This window comes from Ricinus communis, chromosome 6 (genome assembly GCF_019578655.1).
Source record: "Ricinus communis isolate WT05 ecotype wild-type chromosome 6, ASM1957865v1, whole genome shotgun sequence".
Lineage (NCBI taxonomy): Eukaryota > Viridiplantae > Streptophyta > Magnoliopsida > Malpighiales > Euphorbiaceae > Ricinus > Ricinus communis.
The window spans coordinates 7,995,385-8,013,951 of NC_063261.1; positions in this window are offsets into that span (position 1 = coordinate 7,995,385).

The following is an 18,567-nucleotide window of genomic DNA, read 5'->3' on the forward strand; positions in this document are numbered from 1 at the left end:
CAATGCATCAAGTTTTCCTCTCATAAAAACATGACTTCTAGCAAAGATCTTTTAGTCAGCGCATGCCAATTTTATTCACCAACTTTTCAAATGTTGTTACAAGTAGTGCTTTTGTAAACAAATCTATCAAATTATTAATAGATCGAACTTGATGAACATCTAAGACTCTTTGCTTTTAAAGCTCATGTGTGAAAAAGAACTTTGCTGAAATATGCCTGATTTTATCTCCTTTAATATATTCTCATTTGAGTTGTGCAACACAAGCAGTATTCTCTTCATATAGCACTGTTGGATTTTTTTATCAAATGGGAGATCACATATTTTTTTGGTATATTGTATTATAGATCTCAACCATATCATTCTCTACTAACCTCGTGCATTACCAATATTTCAGCATGATTAAATGATGTGGCAATTAGAGTTTTCGTAGTAGAACGCCAAGCTATAGGAGTGCTACCATATGTAAATAAGTAACATGTTTGTGATTGAGCTTTATATGGGTATGATAAATACCCAACATCTGCATATCAAATTAGTTATGACTTCGAGTCTTGTAGATAAAAGAAACCCATATATGATATAACACGTAAAGAACGGAAACTTGTTTCACACTATTCTAATATTTTCGAGTTGGTGATAAACTATATCTTACTAGCAAATTTATAGAAAATACTATAATAGGTCTTGTACAATTAGCAAGATATATTAATGCTCTAATAGTACTAAGATATGGTACTTTTGGACCAGGTATTTCTTCACCATCTTTCTGAGAACGAAAATGGTTCTTTTTCACATTCAGATGTCTAACAATCATGGGAGAATTCATTATATGTGATTTATCCATATTAAATCTCTTCAAAATAAATGTTAACTTTTTAATATCTCTTCAAATAATGGTTAACATTTTAATATCTCTTCAAATAATGGTTAACATTTTAATATCTTTTCAATATAAGTTGATTAATAAATAAAAATCTCTTCAAATAAATGTTCGATCTGTAGGCTGAGATAAAATTTTGTTCGTCTCAAATCTTTCATTTTAAATTTATTTTTTTAAATTAGTTACTATTTTTGTCAACTCTTCAGGAGTTCTAATGATGTTTAATCCATTAATATAAACCACAATTATAGCAAAACTAGAATTTATTTTCTTTATGTAAACACGTGGACAAATTGCACTGTTAGGATATCCTTCCTTCAAAAGATATCCATTAAATCGGTTATTCTATATTCGTCCAGATTGTTTTAATCGATACAAATATTTTTGTAGCTTAATTGAATACATTTATGAAGTTTTGAGCTACATGCTTCAGTCATTTTTAGTCCTTCAGGAACTTTCATATAAATTTCATTATCAAGTGATCGATATAAATAAGCTGTAACGACATCCATAAGATGCTTATGAAATCTTTCTAAACTTGTCAGACTAATTAAAAATTTAAATGTAATTGCATCTACAAATGTAAAATAAGTTTCTACATAATCGATGTCAAGTCTTTGCGAGAATCCTTATGCTACAAGTCGTGCTTTGTATCTCACAATTTCATTTTTCTCGTTGCTTTTACATATAAAAACTCATTTATAGCCTACTGGCTTAATATTTTTAGGTGTTAAAACAATAGGTTCAAAGACTTTGTGCTTTTCTAATGAGTTTAATTCTGATTGGAGTGCATCTTTCCATTTAGGCTAATCATTTCTTTTTTGACATTTAATGACAGACTTAGATTCAAAGTCCTCATTTTCTTTGCAATATCAACTACTACTGCATATGCAATTATATTGTCGACAATAGTTTCACTTTGGTCCCATCTCTTTTCTGAAACGACATAATTGATTATATCTAGTTGTTTTCATCATCTTCAGGCACTTGAACCTCTTACAGGTTACTTGTTCATCTATGTCTTCTATTATAGGCTTTTCAGAAATATCAATTTTGAAATTGTCACCTTAATTTATTTTGTTCTCTTTTCTTTCATAGATTTTTGTCCTTGAAACTAGGTGGCCTACCATGTTTCTAGTGTATCATGAACGTATTTGCTATAATATTAACATATTTTTCTATTAGGACAACAATTCTAATTGGAGAACTTTCATTTGGTATATGAGATTTAGTAACTCTTTCTAGATCACAAAATGCATTTGATAATTGGCTTGCTATACTTTGCAAATGAATGATCCTTTAAACTTCTAATTTACATTGTTTTGAATAAGGATCAAGATAATTTAATGATGGCTCATTCCAAATAATTTATTTCTCTAAGTGCTTGTTCTCTCCCCCAACTTAAAAAATAAAGTCTTATTAAAATGACACTCATTAAATCTCATAGTAAAGACATCTTCCGTTAATGGCTTAAGATATTTAATTATAGATGGAGATTCATATACAATGTATATTTCCAATCTCCTATGAGGTCCTATTTTTATGCAATGTGGGGGTCAATTGGGATATAAACAACACATTCAAAAGTTCTAATATGGAAAATATTTGATTGCTGGCTAGAAATCAACTGTAATGGTGAAAATTTATGATAACTAGTTGGCCTGATGCAAATGCGAAATTTTAGGAAGAACAATACATTTTCTATAAAGAAATATGTTCCTCTAAGTAGTGATATATTTTCTCTTTCGGAGCCTTCAATTTTTTTTTTACTTCCATATATTATATTAATAGAAGTCTATAGGCATTTATATAGTCATTTTCGATCAAATGATCAAGTTTTTTCTTCAAGATTCTCAAGAGAATCTGACGCATCTGAATATATTTGTTGTAGAATAATCTAGAATATTATAGAATATGGAGTAATTAATAGAAGATAGAGTATAATTAATTAAAGATAATTCTAGAGATTAGAATATTCTAGAATAAAAACTCCAATTGTATATATATATATACTTCCATGATCAATAGACAACATAACAATTTCAGATTTATTTTCTACTTTTACATGGTATCAGAGCCTAATCTGATTATCTGATCCTCCTTTGCTTCAGATTGCCCAAGTGAGCAATCATTTGTTAAAAATAATTTTCTGCCCTAGTGAGCAGCACTGTGAGATTCTTGTGGCGTTTCTTTCTTTGTTGCCTGTGTCTTTGTTATTTAGACACTGCTATTATCCATTTTGTTCTCTGCTGCCTACTATTGTAATCATGAGTGGTACCAAATCAGTTTCTTTCACTACTGATATCATTCCGGCAATCACGAAAATTACGGATCAAAAATTAAATTGGTCCAATTTTCGTGGATGGAGCAAGACTGTACGTGTGTATTTACGAAGCATCAACAAGGCTTATCACCTAACAGATAATCCTCCGGATGACAATACCAAGGAAGCTTGGTTAACAGATGATGCCCGCATATTCTTACAGCTGAGGAACTCAATTGACGGTGAAATACTTCCTCTCATTGATCACTGTGAGTATGTTAAGGAATTAATGGATTATCTGGATTTTATGTATTCAGGTAAAGGCAATACCTCTCGTATTTATGATGTGTGCCGGAGCTTTCATCGTACTGAACAGCAAGATCAATCTCTCACTGCTTATTTTATGAACTTTAAGCGTACTTATGAGGAGCTTAATGTTTTATTGCCCTTTAGTCCTGACGTGACAGTCCAACAGGCTCAACGAGAACAAATAGCTGTAATGAGTTTTCTTGCTGGTCTTCGTCCTGAATTTGAGTCGGTAAAATCTCAAATTCTTTCCAGTCCCCAAATTCCAACGTTGCAGGAGACTTTTAGTAGGGTTGTCCACAATGAATCAACCCCATTAGTTGCTCCATCTCAGCTGACTAATGCCCTCATCAGTCGAAATATTGATTCTGGGCGATTCAGCAGGAACATTAATAAAGGAGGAAGTTCAAGTAATCGGGTTCCAGAACAAGGGGGAGTTGTCTGCTACTATTGTCATGAGCCCGGACACACAAAACGAACTTGCAAGAAATTGCAAAATAGGCTTCAAAGAAATCCGTATGTGCATATTGCAGCTACTACAACTCCTTCTCCTCAACCAACTGATAAGACAATCATGGTTTCTGCAGATGAATATGCTAAATTCTCTCAATATCAAGAGATATTAAGGTCTCCCTCGCAGCTTATTACTGCTATAATAATAATAATAATAATAATAATAATAATAATAATAATAATAATAATTTACTATCTGAAATTTTTTATTCATTATTATTGATAAAATAAACTTTAATTATTGTTAAAATCATAAAAAAGTTTAGCATAGTCAATATTTATCTAAATTCCACTTTCTTTTTTATTAGATTGATTTATGTATTATATTTATAAAACTACTAACTAAATTATTAAATTTAAAACTATAAACACTTTCAATATTATATTATTTTTATAAATAGGAGAATCCATTTATTAATAATAAAAATATTTTCTCTTTTTATAAGCTAATAATAAATAAATTTATCATAGTGAAAGTCTGCATGGACTACTCCTTACCCCACGTAGGGTAGCTCCTAGAAGCTTGGAGCTTTTGTCTTTTAGGCTTTTCTTCGTAAAATACTACTTTTAAATGTAATGCAGACATAAAACATGATGAAACATAAACAATATATGTTTAAAATAGGTTTAATCTAGAGTTTTGGTGCTCGGGGTGATACCTTTTGATGATTAAGGTAAAAATGATGGTTTTGAGAGTGAGAAGGGTTTTGCAAGCTTCTTGACACCAAGAGGAACTTCAAATGACTCCTGGAATAAACAAAGTAACCCTATAAAATAACAAAATCATGAAAAAAAAGAGTTGGGTGTGTTTTTTGGTAATGGATGAAGGAAACGGTAAGGAAAGTTAAATGTAGGTATTTAGGCTAAAAAGAGGGATGATTTAAAGGTTGTAAAATAGGTATAAGTTGTTGGAAATCTTGAAGAAGAGGTTTTCACTGGAGTTTTTGGCTTCTAAATATAGATGATTAAGGGTTATGAGTATGATTGAGGGTAGTGTTTTAGTGTGTGGATATGTAAGAAAGAATGAAAAAGAAGAACTTAGAGGCCTTTGTATGAGGAAGAACGAATTTTCTTTCTTTTTCTTTTGGTTAGAGTGTCTATTTTCAAATTTGTGGCTAGGCTTTATGGGTAGGAAGAGAATGATTTTATATGAATATTTTAAGACTTTTAGGATGGTGTATTTATTGTCTTTTGATTAGTTTTGCTGATGTAGGGTAAAGGATTAATTATTAATGTTCTCAGGGAGGCCCTAGATCAAAACATGCGTTCCTTAAAGGGGAATATGCCTCGTAGGTATGAATCCCTATGTAGATTTCCTTCTCCTTCTGGACCCTTAGCCTAGGTGGGTAATCACCTAGCCACGTGGGCTTAGCTCAATGCTTAGCCCACCTAAACCTCGCTAAGCCCATTTGGCTTGCTTTAGCCCACATGGTCTAGGCTTTAGCCTACATGGTATAATGTGGCTTTTCAAAGGGGGTTAGAGATTTTGAGGCCTCGATTATGGTCTTTGAGGTTATAGGGTCTCGACTAGGGTTGACAGAGTTTTCAGTTTTGATTTTAGGGTTTTCTTAGTCCATTCTAGAGCTTCCAAGCGTCCTTTGGTGTCTTTTAAAGCCTTTTTCCTTACTATCTCAAAGCTTAGTCCATCAAACTTATCCTAGTCTCATTATTGGGATTATGTAACGAATGAGCAAAAGTTAAGTAATGACACTACATTACACAAACTGATTAATCTAAGATCTTTTATACAAGTGGGATTTTGACTTTTGGGATAAGGGTGACAATTATGTGATTTAGAGACATAGGCATTGTTCTACTATGATGGAAATTCAAAACCATATCAACAACCTCAGAACTAACAATATGCCAATATTTTTGGAAAAATAAAGCAAACATACACATTAACATTGAAGCTTTATTAGGATGCATTTAAGACAAGAACTAAAACCTCTACAGCTATGAATGGACGATTCAATGAATCTACCATTTTTTATGATAATTTGATAGTAATCATTTCAATAACCAACTCTAGGTTGGGGATTGCATTAGAATCAAATAAGCTCTCATCATAAGATAGTACATCCCGACCCACCTCCAAAGACCTGAGTCACCAACCAAAACCCTTAAGCTTGTTCCTTGATTCCCTTTGAGAGGCTTTGCGATGGAGAAAGGTTGTATTCTTATCACCCTCCTCTAAGCACACAATACGAGATCTAGTTCTCTAATATCTTAATCTTAGATTCCAAATCATTAATTAACACATGAAGCTTCCTACATCTCTCTACATTCATATGGTCAAGGGAAGTATTTTGAAGGTTGTGCATCTCATCTCTAAAAGCACGAAGAAACTTATATAGATAAAAAAATGACTCTTGTGCCACAATTGTAGAGAGTCAGTGAAAGCCTTAATTTTACTTTGAAAGCTATGAAAAGGTCGAGAAAACAAACTACCCATCCATGATTCATGCGTAATACCCTTGCCCTCTTCACTTCGCACCCACATAAGCTCAAATTTGAAAAGCTTCTTCCTATTTCTTTTATCATCCGAGCCAACATCAAAGCATAGAAGGATAGAAGCATGATCATAATGTTCTTGGATTAAATGTTCCACTAAGGATTAGGAGTAGGAGTGAATTCAAGCAAAATTTGACAAAAACAGGTCTAATCTTTGTCTCATATTATCAAATCTCACTCTACTATTATCCCATGTATGCATATAACCCTTAAATCCCAAATATTGAAGACCATTATCATCTGCGGACTAAAAATCACTAATTTGTTGTTAGCATTTCTCTTTACCTCCCTCATTCTCACTTGATTATAAGATTTCAGTCAAATCACCAAAACATAATTATGGTACGGATACATTCGCTCCTAACTCCCTTAAAAGTGGCCAAGTTCTCCATTTTTCTTCTATTCTAGGCCATCCACACACCCTTGATCCTTTCCATTATTGAACTCCTTCCATACCTCCTTTGAAAAGAAAATTAATAAAATGCATACTCGAATCTAAAATCTCAACATCAATCTCCTTCCTCCATAGTAGAGATAAACCACCTAATCTTCCATCAACATCGACCATAAAAAAATTATAATCATATAATCTATTTTTAATAAAGGTGAATCTAGTGGATATTAGATGCATCTCTATTAAAAATATAATTGAAGGGCGAAAATCTCTTACTATGTTGAGAAGAGTATATACAGTCTAAGGTTTGCCCATTCTTTGGGTGTTCCAACTAAGGCAACTCATGGCGTCTGACAAGGTTGCTCAACAACCTCCGTATTATCAATGTACCCTTGGCATATTTCTAGACTTGAGAATCCTTAATGCTTATAGAAACATCAAGACCATCTGAACAAACAAGTTTACTGTATATAATAACCTCTCTACTAGCTTCTCTTCTTATTATGCCCTCACACCGTCGCCATCTTCCTTCTTATTTTGCTTTAATTGGGACATACTAGCTCTTTCCATCCCATTTTTCTTTTTTCTAGACCTAAAAACATTTTTTATAAATCTCTCATGATTTTGGTGCTCCACCCAACGACATTAAAATGCACCTCAACAAACTCCACATTATGTAAAGGAACATTAATCAAGGTACTTATGCCCATGCAAAGTATCCACATTATGAGCATGGCATTATTCATCTAAGGCCACTGCATTAGATTTCTCCAACACCGGTCTCATGGGAAAATTAATAATAGCCAACTCCAACATAGTCCTAATGTCATTCATATTAACCTCACCACTGTCTTCCATCGCCACATCTCTCTCCTTTCCTTTATTAATCTCGACGTTTCCTACATCCTCCGTATTAACTTCCATAGTGATTCACTCCTTGGAACATTCTCCATGTCCTCCTATAGAGAACATCAAGCCCCCGTACTTGCACTCCTTTCCTTACTAGATTTTTTAGAAACAGTACGAGCACGTGCACAAAAACACTTAAGACATCATATGATTGCGTGCATGTGATGCTCCAATTGCAGGGTCAGTAGTACGTGCTAAAAGCATTTACTAATGAGCTAATACTTTATATTGATTGGACTTCCAATTAAGTTTAATTTTTTTAGAGGTTGGTTTTTAGTTTTTTAGTCACTTTGAAGATATTACATGGCAAAGAGGTATTTACAATAGAAAAAGCACGAGAATCAGGCTGAGTGAATATATTTTTATCAAGGTTTAAACTCTCATATGAGCATGACACAAGAAGTCACTTACCCGTGTCAAATCTTGAATGCAAAAGGACTAAAGAGGTAGAAAATTTTCATCATGACATGGGAAGCACAAGCCCATGTGGGTTAACCAAAATGACAGATTGTGAAAGAGCATCACACGAGAAGGTGGCACGCCCGTGTCACTTCGTATGCCACCCAGTCAAGATAGGGAGATTATGCATGAGGTTTACACGAGTAGTTCACATGCCTATATTACCCTACCATGTGGACTAGAAGATGGATTTTAGCTATGGATACACTCGGGACGTGGCACGACGTTGGGGTGCCCATGTGGTCCTTGTGCCAATTAGAAAAATTTGTTATTTAAAGGAACTTTGAAGGTTGTTTTAGGAAATCTTAGTCATTAGTTCATTTATAGAGAGAGAAACACTTAGACAACTTATTTTACTTTCATTTCTTAGGGTTTGATCAATGATATTTCAAGGAAGAATATCATTTCCACCTTTATTCTCCAAGATTGAAGATTCAAAATTGAAGATTTTCATCTCTAATCATCCATGAAGAGTTTAAGATCTTCTTTTCCTAATTTTATTTCTTTATTGTAACGTGTAGGAACTAATCTTCTTGCTATTTGGGTTTTGATGAACTCTAATTTGTATTGTATGGATTGATTTAAGTTAATGTAATTAAATATTTTCCTAGAGTTTTTTTATTCATTTGATTGCTTAATCATCTATTTTATTTGCATAGTCGACGTATTCATAGGGATTTGTATTCATAAATTGATTAGAGATAACTATGTATGAATTGATCATATCTTAGGGATTGCGAACTGATTGGGATACTAGAGATCGATCTACAAGATCTTTTGGTTTAATAGTTTCTTAATCTTAATGCATGACCTAAGTGAGTGGGTTTGAGAAGAGATCCCTTTCCCTCCTCCTAGGAATTAGGGGTTTAATCACTTGAGATAAGTTCTTACCTAATTTAATGGATGCCAACTCAACTCTTGGTTTTGATTTAGTTATTATTTGTTTCATGAAGTATTTAACTTATTAAGAGGACTCATTACCTGAATGGGCTTTACCTTTAATAAATATAGTAATTTTGTTGAATTCTTATTTTTAACATTAGTTTACTTTCAAATATCACTATATCCAACCAACATTTTGTTTACTACACATTAGTAGATGATTGAAAATAGTATTCATAGGTAGTCCCTAGTGGAATGATACTGTTACTCATCACTTTACTACTTCATATGATTGGTGCACTTTACAGTGTGCAGATAACGCGCATCAAGTTTTTAGCACTATTGCCAGGGACTTTTCTATTATGATATTATTAGTAATTGAAAAGCTAGTGATTTAATATTTTTATTTTTATTTAATTATTCTTATTATGCTTGTATTTTCTTTAAGTACTTGAATTTGTGCATGACTCAAGCTAGTTCGACGAAAATATTTACTTACGAACCAAACTTGGAAAGAACTTTGAGGATGCATCAAATAGAAGAAAGAGAACGATCTTAGCTGAAACAGTGGTGGAGTTATAGAATCAGAATTAGGAGGACCTGGAGGAACCAAACCATGGAGGGGAATGGTTAAGAATGGCGGCTCCACCTAGGGAGAGAACGATGTAAAAGTAAGCATGTCCAATTCTAAATAGGGATAGAGTATTATAAGAGCAAACAATTTCAAGATCATGGTGCAATATAATTACATGTTTGATGGTTTGCCAAATAAAGATCCAAACACTCATTTGGATTATTTTCTTGATATTTATGATACCTTTAAGTTTAATAGGGTGCTATTAGATTGACACTATTCTCATTCTTGTTGAGAGATAAGTCGAAGAAGTGGTTAAAGTCATTTCCAGTTGGGATATTTACAATGTGGAATCAATTGGCCGAGAAAATTTTAGAGAGATACTTTCCACCTTCCAAGACGGCCAAGTTAAGGGATGACATAACAGGATTATTTCAGCAAGAGAATGAGACTCTGCATAATCATTGGGAACGGTTCAAGAATTTACTAAGGAGCTATCTACATCATGGTTTACCTTTATTGCTGCAAATTTAGACATTCTTTAATGGACTGAACTATGCAAGTAAACAGCCTATTAATGTTGCAGTAGGTGGATCTTTGAATAATAAGACTCCAAAGTATGCTATGAATCTTATTGAAAATATGGCAATCACGAATAATCAGTGGCAAATCCTAGAGAGGAGGTTCAAGTCAAAGATGTTGGGATCCATACAGTAGACCCCATGGTAGCTATAAATGCATAGTTAGAGGCCATGAAGAAGAAGATGGATGCTTTGACTATGTCTTCATCTAGAAGATAGGCACAAGTTATGACTCATGATTGGTGTGGGGTGGTCATCAAAGTTAAGATTGCCAAAATGGAAATACTTTTCCTAAGCTGGAGCAAGTTGATTATTTGAAAAATGCTCCTAGACAACATAACAACCCCTACAACAATACTTATAATCCGAGGTGGAGAAGTCATCCGAATTTCTCTTGAGAAAATTAGGATCAATACACCTCCACCACCAGGATTTCAGCAGCAAAACCAGTAGTAAGCTCTTTCTAGGAGTAAATTAGAGGAGATGATGGAGAAGTTCATCTCAGCTTTTGAATACGGGTTTTAATCTATATAAACTATTCTTAGGAACCAGCAAGCTTCAATTTATAGCTTAGAGAATTAAGTGGGATAGATTATGAAACTCTTACGTGAAGCACCCCAAGGAAGCTTGCAAGTAACATAGAAGCTAATCCTAAAGAGCAGCTTAAGGTTATCACATTAGCATATAAGAGTTCAACTACAGTTTAGAAGGTAATTGATGAGCAAAAAGGTGAAGAGGCTAAAAAGGAAGAGAAAGTAGAAGCAAAAGCCTACTATGGGCAGTAGTCTCGGGTGCGCACCCAAGTGTCTTTATTGACTACGACACTGTAAGGCTTTTCAACCACATCAGAAACACGTTAACTAGTCATTAAGACTACCATGGAGATGGGAGTCGCCACTCGGGTAATCATTGGGACACTTTTACTAATGATTGGCATTTCTCAAATTCTATAGGGAAGCTTATGCCACAAAATCCAGAGATGGATATGGAAGCCAACTTCTTTATTTGTGTATATTAGTCTTTAATTTTATTATTTAACAAATTATTCCATATAAACATAGTAGTTCATAGACAACCATACCAAATAACACACATAATTCACCTTGGTCTAATCCATTTTACTCAAGCTCAGCCCAAATTAGAGTTGTTAATCGTATTTATTAATTAGTTATGTATATAGCCCACTTACTCTAGCCTATTCACAAGTTATGCTTTTAATTTCCAACCTTTAGGCCTAATGGACTACTTATTATGACAATGCCCATTTTGTATGAACCTAATTCTAATAAAGCCAAATCCTAACTAAAACATGGCAAAGCCCTTAAGTCTACTTCGATTTTAGAGTTTAAGCCTAGTTAATGTTGATTAGCCTATTGGACTATAGTTTTCATGTTAGGTTAGATTTTAGCCCTAAGTCTATGTCCATTTTAATTAGGAAGTCATATCACAGTTATTTATTATACATTAAGCCATGAAATAAATAAAATAAAGAGCAGAAATATAAATCTAGCTATTACAACCCAACTTACAACTAAAATTGCAAAGAAAATCCCTAAGATTTAATACAGTAAACAAAACTGATGAAAATAATCAAAACTCATAAAAATCCAAAAATTGGGACAAAAAGGGTGTAGAGCCAATTGTCTTAGAGCCAATTGGCTCTGCATTGAGTCGATAGGCTATAGGGTATCCAGGCTGACTTTTTCAACTTTCAATGTATTCCTTGTATCCATAGAGCCGGTTTTGATATGCACAAAAGGTGAAACACATTTAGAATGTGAAATAAATAAAATAAAAATAAAATGGAAATAATAGAAATCAATCGATTAAATCAGAAACCCTAAAAACTAATACAAAATCCTAGAAACTAAGAAAACACAATAAACAAAGATAGCAGATTAATAATGTAATCCTAATAAACATATTCAATTACAAAATTATAATGGAAATAGAAATCCAATCATATAATCCTATGCATATGTTTAATTAGATTCAAAACCCTAATGTTCTTATTATTAGATTTCAAAACCTTAATGTTCTTATTATTAGATTTCAAAACCCAATAACTTAATAATATGCAAATTCATAAAAAAAAACCTAATCTAATCATATTAATCATAAAAATAAAACAATATAAGTAACCCTAATGATGTTTCTAAGAAAAAACATAAAATATAAGAAAACACAAGGAAACCGGTTTAAGATGATGTTGATGATGGATGCATGTTTGGAGGAACCCTTAGGTTGTCACTGTAGTTGATGGTTCTACGAGTCTTAGATGATGAAGATGCAATTGAATTGAAGACTGGTTAGGAATCTAGTACTGGGTGTGGTATTGGGAAAACTTTTGTTGACTAAAAAGTTTTCCAAAAACAGTTCTTACTTAGTGGCCTTCATTCTTAATGACTTAAAGCCTCTGCCTAGTACTGAACGTTAGTTCTTTCCTTTCTCCCAAATCAGTATTAGCTTCTGTTCTCTCTTGTTGTCTCTTAATTTTTCCTCATCCAAAACCCTAGGCACCTTTTTCTATTTATAGAGGTAGGGTTTCAAAGCAAACCCTATAGAGGGGATAATCTTTATTTTTTTTTAAAAGATGCTAAATATCCAAATTTAATTCTTTAAAATTTGAATAATTATCTTTAAAAGAATCCACTCTTATCGTCAAAACCCATATAGAATCTGTATTTGGATGTAAAATCAACAAGAAAAATGACATCAAAGTGAAAAAACCTTAATCGGCACTTTGTAGAGCCAGTCGGCTGTGGACAAATCTGATTGGCTCTATGCAGAGCCTATTGGCTCTACACATGGGAAGTTTCGCAAAAAGTGCAATTAAGTCCCTGATCATGCAAAATCCATCATTTTGACCCTCGAACTTTATTTTTCTTAACAATTAACTCCAATTTGATTTTAAAAGGTATTTTGGCTAGATTAACCTCAACTCTAACCTCAGATTCGCCCGTTCTTCATCTCCCGATACCCAAGAAGGTAGTAACTTTCATCATAAGGTTTTCCATAATTCCCTCCATATATAGATTCGGAAAATGGGTGCTGACATTTGCCATCATTTTGTCGAAATTTATAAGTATGTAATGCGTTTAAATAAATTGAGACCGATCATAAATATCAATGATACGACAAAAGGATATCTCTATGACCTGTAGAAGCTACACCAGCGTAAGCTTGAAGTTTGATTGTTGATATGAGGACCACACTCTCTTGAATTCTTGAGGACTTTGCCTGCTTGGACCGGGGACTTCGCTTGCTTAGATTAAGGACTTCACCTATTATTTAGGAACCATGCTCATTGATTTGGGAGCCACGCCCGTGAATTGTGAACCACGCCCGTTGATCTCATGATTATAGAGACTTTCTTTTAACTCTTTCCCATTTCAGGAGACAATTCACAACTTCTGTTCAATTTGGTAATTTCCTATTTTCAGGTACTTTCAGTTAGAATTTCCCACCTCGGGGTACAATTTGATTCATTTTGATGCTTTCTGGAAGCTATACTGGTATTTGGCCTATTTAAGGATTAAAGCGTAATTTTGATAGGTCAGGGACCAAACTTATAGTTTCTCGAATATTACCCCTTCCCCTCGGGATGCCAACTTGGTTTCTATGTGTATTTTGAGGACTGACATCATCTTTTTAGACTAAGATGTGAATTTGACAGGTTGGAGACCTAAATGACATTTTTTTGCCCCCCTCCATAATATATATATATATATATATATATATATATATATATATATATATATTCTTACATCCACACTTCATTCACCACATCTATTTTCCTTCACTTTTCTCTCAAACCCTTTCTTTCTCTTTCTGTGATTTCTTCTTCATTTCTTAACCATATTTCACGAAATCAGTCCTAAAATGGCAAGCTCTTCCTCAAGATTTTTTAGACGTACCTTAATTGCACCAAATTGGGAGTCTTTTCCTTCGATTTCTCTCCAAAATGATATTGGGCTTGTAAAGGGAGAGGAAATTCTCCTTTTAGTAAAATTGAACACCTACCGTACATTTCTAGCCATCGGAGAGGTAGTTTCTTGGTTTAAACCTTTTTTCTGTAACTTATAGACTTGATATATATGTTATTTATCCAAAACATGTGAAAAATAATGAAAAATTGTTGAAAATCCGTGTGCCCTAGCCTGTAGAGCCGATCGGCTATGTGTAGTGCCGATTAGCTATAGGCAGAGTCGATTGTCTCTGCATAGTCCAAATCGACTGTGCATAAGCCAACTGAAGGTTCTCATGGCTTTCTTTTTATGAAAAATAACAACTAATAGACATATACTTACCTATTTAGGGTCTTTTTGTATGTACATGAAATTTACTACCTGTATATTTGGCTTTCTAAGGTGATGTTATGTCGATCCAGTTAGCCATAAATTTTTATGGTGCACGCGAGTGGTTCGATGAGCTCTCTAACTCGGTCTAGGCTAGGATTGGAGATACTAGCTTCAAACTTTCGTAGTTATGCTCCCATTAATCACCACAAGGGTCGACCGTACTTTTGTCTATGCGTTGCTCGAGAGATGGATGGACACTACTCATACCTTCCACACCCCGGTCAGTAACCCGACGCTCTTTTCTCTTTCATTTTTTGCTATCACAGGCATTGATTTCTCCAGCATGACCGTGCCATTTAACGATGCGATTTACGATTAGTGCTCCAACGTTCAGGAGCGCTTCATTACTGATTTTCTTGAGTTCTTGCCGAAATTCAAGAACTCACATTGCATTAATTATCAGAGCATCTCCTTCACTACTGGGGCTTTGTTTCTTGGAACGCTAGGAAGGTTGACTAGATGGCCCTAGCCTTTTTAGTGTACCTATTTGGTACGATAATGTTCGGTGACTCGGGGAACTCATTGAGATTCCACTATTTGGCCCCTCCTCCTACAACTTGGGATCTGTACGGTACGATAAGCCCGAGGATCTCACCATTTGATCTCGATAGACAGACTACACTTTGTTCATCCCTTAACTGTTGGGGTTATGCCCTTAGGAGATGACGCTATAGCGCAGTGATGTTCGTAGAATACACACATCTCAATGGGGTTTTTAAGGTTGATTTTATGTACATTTGGATGTGAATTGGTCCCAACACTCACCCTATATGTCTGTTTGTGTGCATTAGGTCCAAAAGAAGCTAAAGAGTGATAAAAGGGAAGAATTTGAGCAGAATTGGACGTCAAAGTTGCCGAAATAAGTCAAGTTTGCGCATGAGGAAGCTGAACACAGCCATATTGGTTTTAACACTGGCCGTGTTCCCAACACGGGCATTAAAACGGCCGTGTTGGGTGCATTTGATAATAGGAAAAAGATGCGTTAAGAAGCATGACCACAGAGCGTAACACGGGCATCAACACCAGGCCGTGTTCCCAACACGGGCAGTAACACTAGGCCGTGTTCCCAACACGGGTATCAACACGGCCATGTTCGCGGTAGCTGGACGAATTAATTAAAAGAAAGAAAATAGGGAAATGCGATCAAAGTAGGGTTAGGACGTCCCACACTCATTTCTTTCTCTCTCTAAGGGTTTTCTGAGCTGGAACCAAGGAAAAAGGAGAATTGGACCAAGGTTTCAATTGGATTCCCTTCAAAGATTGAAGATTGGGCGAGGTTTGTTGATTGGTTTCAATTTGAGCAAGGGGAACAAGAATCGATTCAAGATTGGGCAATAGGAATTGGAGCTGTTTACTCTCATCCAAGGTTGTATTCGGGTTTCTCTACCTTTATTCATTCTTGTAATTGAATTCTTGTGGGTTTTGATAATGAACATGATTAGCTAAACTTGTTAACCCATTGGGGTTCTTTATCTAGGGATTTTTGTACTTAACTTTTGAATTGAATGTATTGATTTTTAATATTGGTTTGCAACGGAAGTGCTTATTGATTTGTTCTTCATATCTTGTTGAATGATTATTGGAATTTGAATGTTCTTGAGAAAGACGTTTAGGTTTGGATTGTCCTTTGCAACCTAGAATTGAATTCACCTAGAGATAGGGTGTTCGTTCTACCGGATTGAGAATTAACAACTCTCAATAGTGTTAAATGGTACATAATGCTAATTTGGATTATTAGAGTTAGGAAGAGATTTCAACCTAATTAATCTAAGTTAAGATGTTAATGTCCTTGAGAAAGGCGTTAATTGCGTAGAGATTTTCCCATGAAAATTGAATTCAATCAATCAATTCCATCTTTAGTTTCCATTCCCTAGAGAAAAGAATTCCCAAGGGGTTATTCTTTAACTTCCCTAGTAGCCATAGTTAGACAACAATTAGAGTAGCTATTAGTTAATTTAGGAATTTTTCATCATTCATTTTAGGCTAGTATAACAGAGAACAAAGGAGTAACTCTGGGCTTTCACTTTCCCGAGGAATACGACCTTGATACTCGCCATTAGTGCTAGATTGCATCAATAGGTACACTGCCTCATATTGTAGCTGCATAGATAGCAGCCATCACATAGCTATTTTCCTAAATTTACTTGGAATTCTCCTTTTGTATCCCAACTTTTCTAATTATTTTATTTATAGTTCCTCCATTAGGCTCTTGCTGCTCGTGAGCCGACTGAGGGGCAATCCGCCCGACGTTCCCAGCCTTCCCACATTACAGACTCCTCCAATGGTGCTGCATCTTAGGCACCTCCTACAGCCATGTCTGATGTGGTTCTAGGGAGAATTTCATTCCCTTCATCTCTGATGGTCTCGTATTAGAGCCCATATGGTGTGATGGAGCACCGCTTGCCATGGAGCAATGCCTCCATATAGAGTTCACTCTGAGTACTTGCACTCATGTAAGTTACTCTTCTCTTTTGTGTTTTCACATATTCTTTTCCTAAAATATTAGTGATACATTATGCAAATAATCATATTGGTTCAAAGAGATCAGTTCGAGCACGTACATCGGCTGGCTAGTGCTGTTGATGAGGCAATTTTTTATCCTCGGCGAGGACTTGCAGGTAAGAAAATGATTTATGCAATGTAATATGTATGCATGTATAAAATGCACTAAATAATCACATTTCGAGTTTTCATTAGAGGGACCATAAGGGTTTACAAGGGCAAGTGGACAATCAGTAGCATCAAATCGACGCTCAATAATGTCGGGTCGATAATTTGACACTTCAGTTATAGACCTTATGGACCTAAAGGATGGACACCGACTCAGAAGATGAGATATGGGTTCAAGAGAGAACTCCAGCTTCTGATATTCTTTTGACTCTTTTTATCATTGCTTGTAGAGCTTCTAATTTTAGAACTTTTGTAAGATTTTTGACCTTTTAAAGATATAACATCATGATTTTGGCTTTTGTATTACTTCTATTTTGCTCATTTCCCTTTATTATTGCATTCGTATAAGCTTGTATGCACCAAAAACCAAATGAGAACCCGAGAAATGGCCAAAACTAGCCAAAAATTGCACCAAGAGGCCATACAGCTGATTCAGCTCTGTGTATAGTCGACCGGCTGTGCATAATACCGATCAGCTTTACGGTTGTAGAGTCTGAATTCAACACTGATTTGAGGCCTATATATATCAATGAGCCCCCCCTCACTTCCTCGCATGCGATTTCACGATATGGATCGAGGCCGTGTTGGTCAGCACGGCCCAAATCCAAGTCGTGTTAGATCCCAAAACCTGATTTAAAAGAAAAGATAAAGAAAGAGAAAGGGATTGGAGGGATTGGGAGAGAGAATATTTAGGTATTCAAGACAGACTTTAAGAGCAACCTTCCATACAATCAAGAAGAGGAAAACAGAGACAAATTCCACTTCAACATCATCCAGATAGCTATTTTTGAGGATTGGATTGAAGATTCAAAGGAAAGAAAAAGGAGATCTTGAGCTACAAAGATTGGATCCAGACTTATTCAAGAGGGGATATCATTTCCACCATTTGAGAAAAGGGTGTACATGTTCTTTTCGATTCTTGTTTGCTTTGTATTTGATTCTTATATTAGTTTAATCATCAATATGTGTAACTAATCTTATTAAACCCATTTGGGGGTGATCTTTAGCTATGCTAGGCTTGTTTTATTCTTAATTGATTGGATTATTGTTTTAAGATTATAGTTTTCATTTGAGTATAATAAAATCTATTGTTTTTTCTTCATTGTTGAATCAGTTTTAGAACTACTTTGTAATTGAGAAATTCAATTGAGTTTGGACAACCGCTTGTGTGATTAAGTGATTTGCATCTTAGAGATAAATGTAATAACTTACTGGAATAAGAACTAGACATTCTTATTAGCAGTAATTTAGAGATTAATGC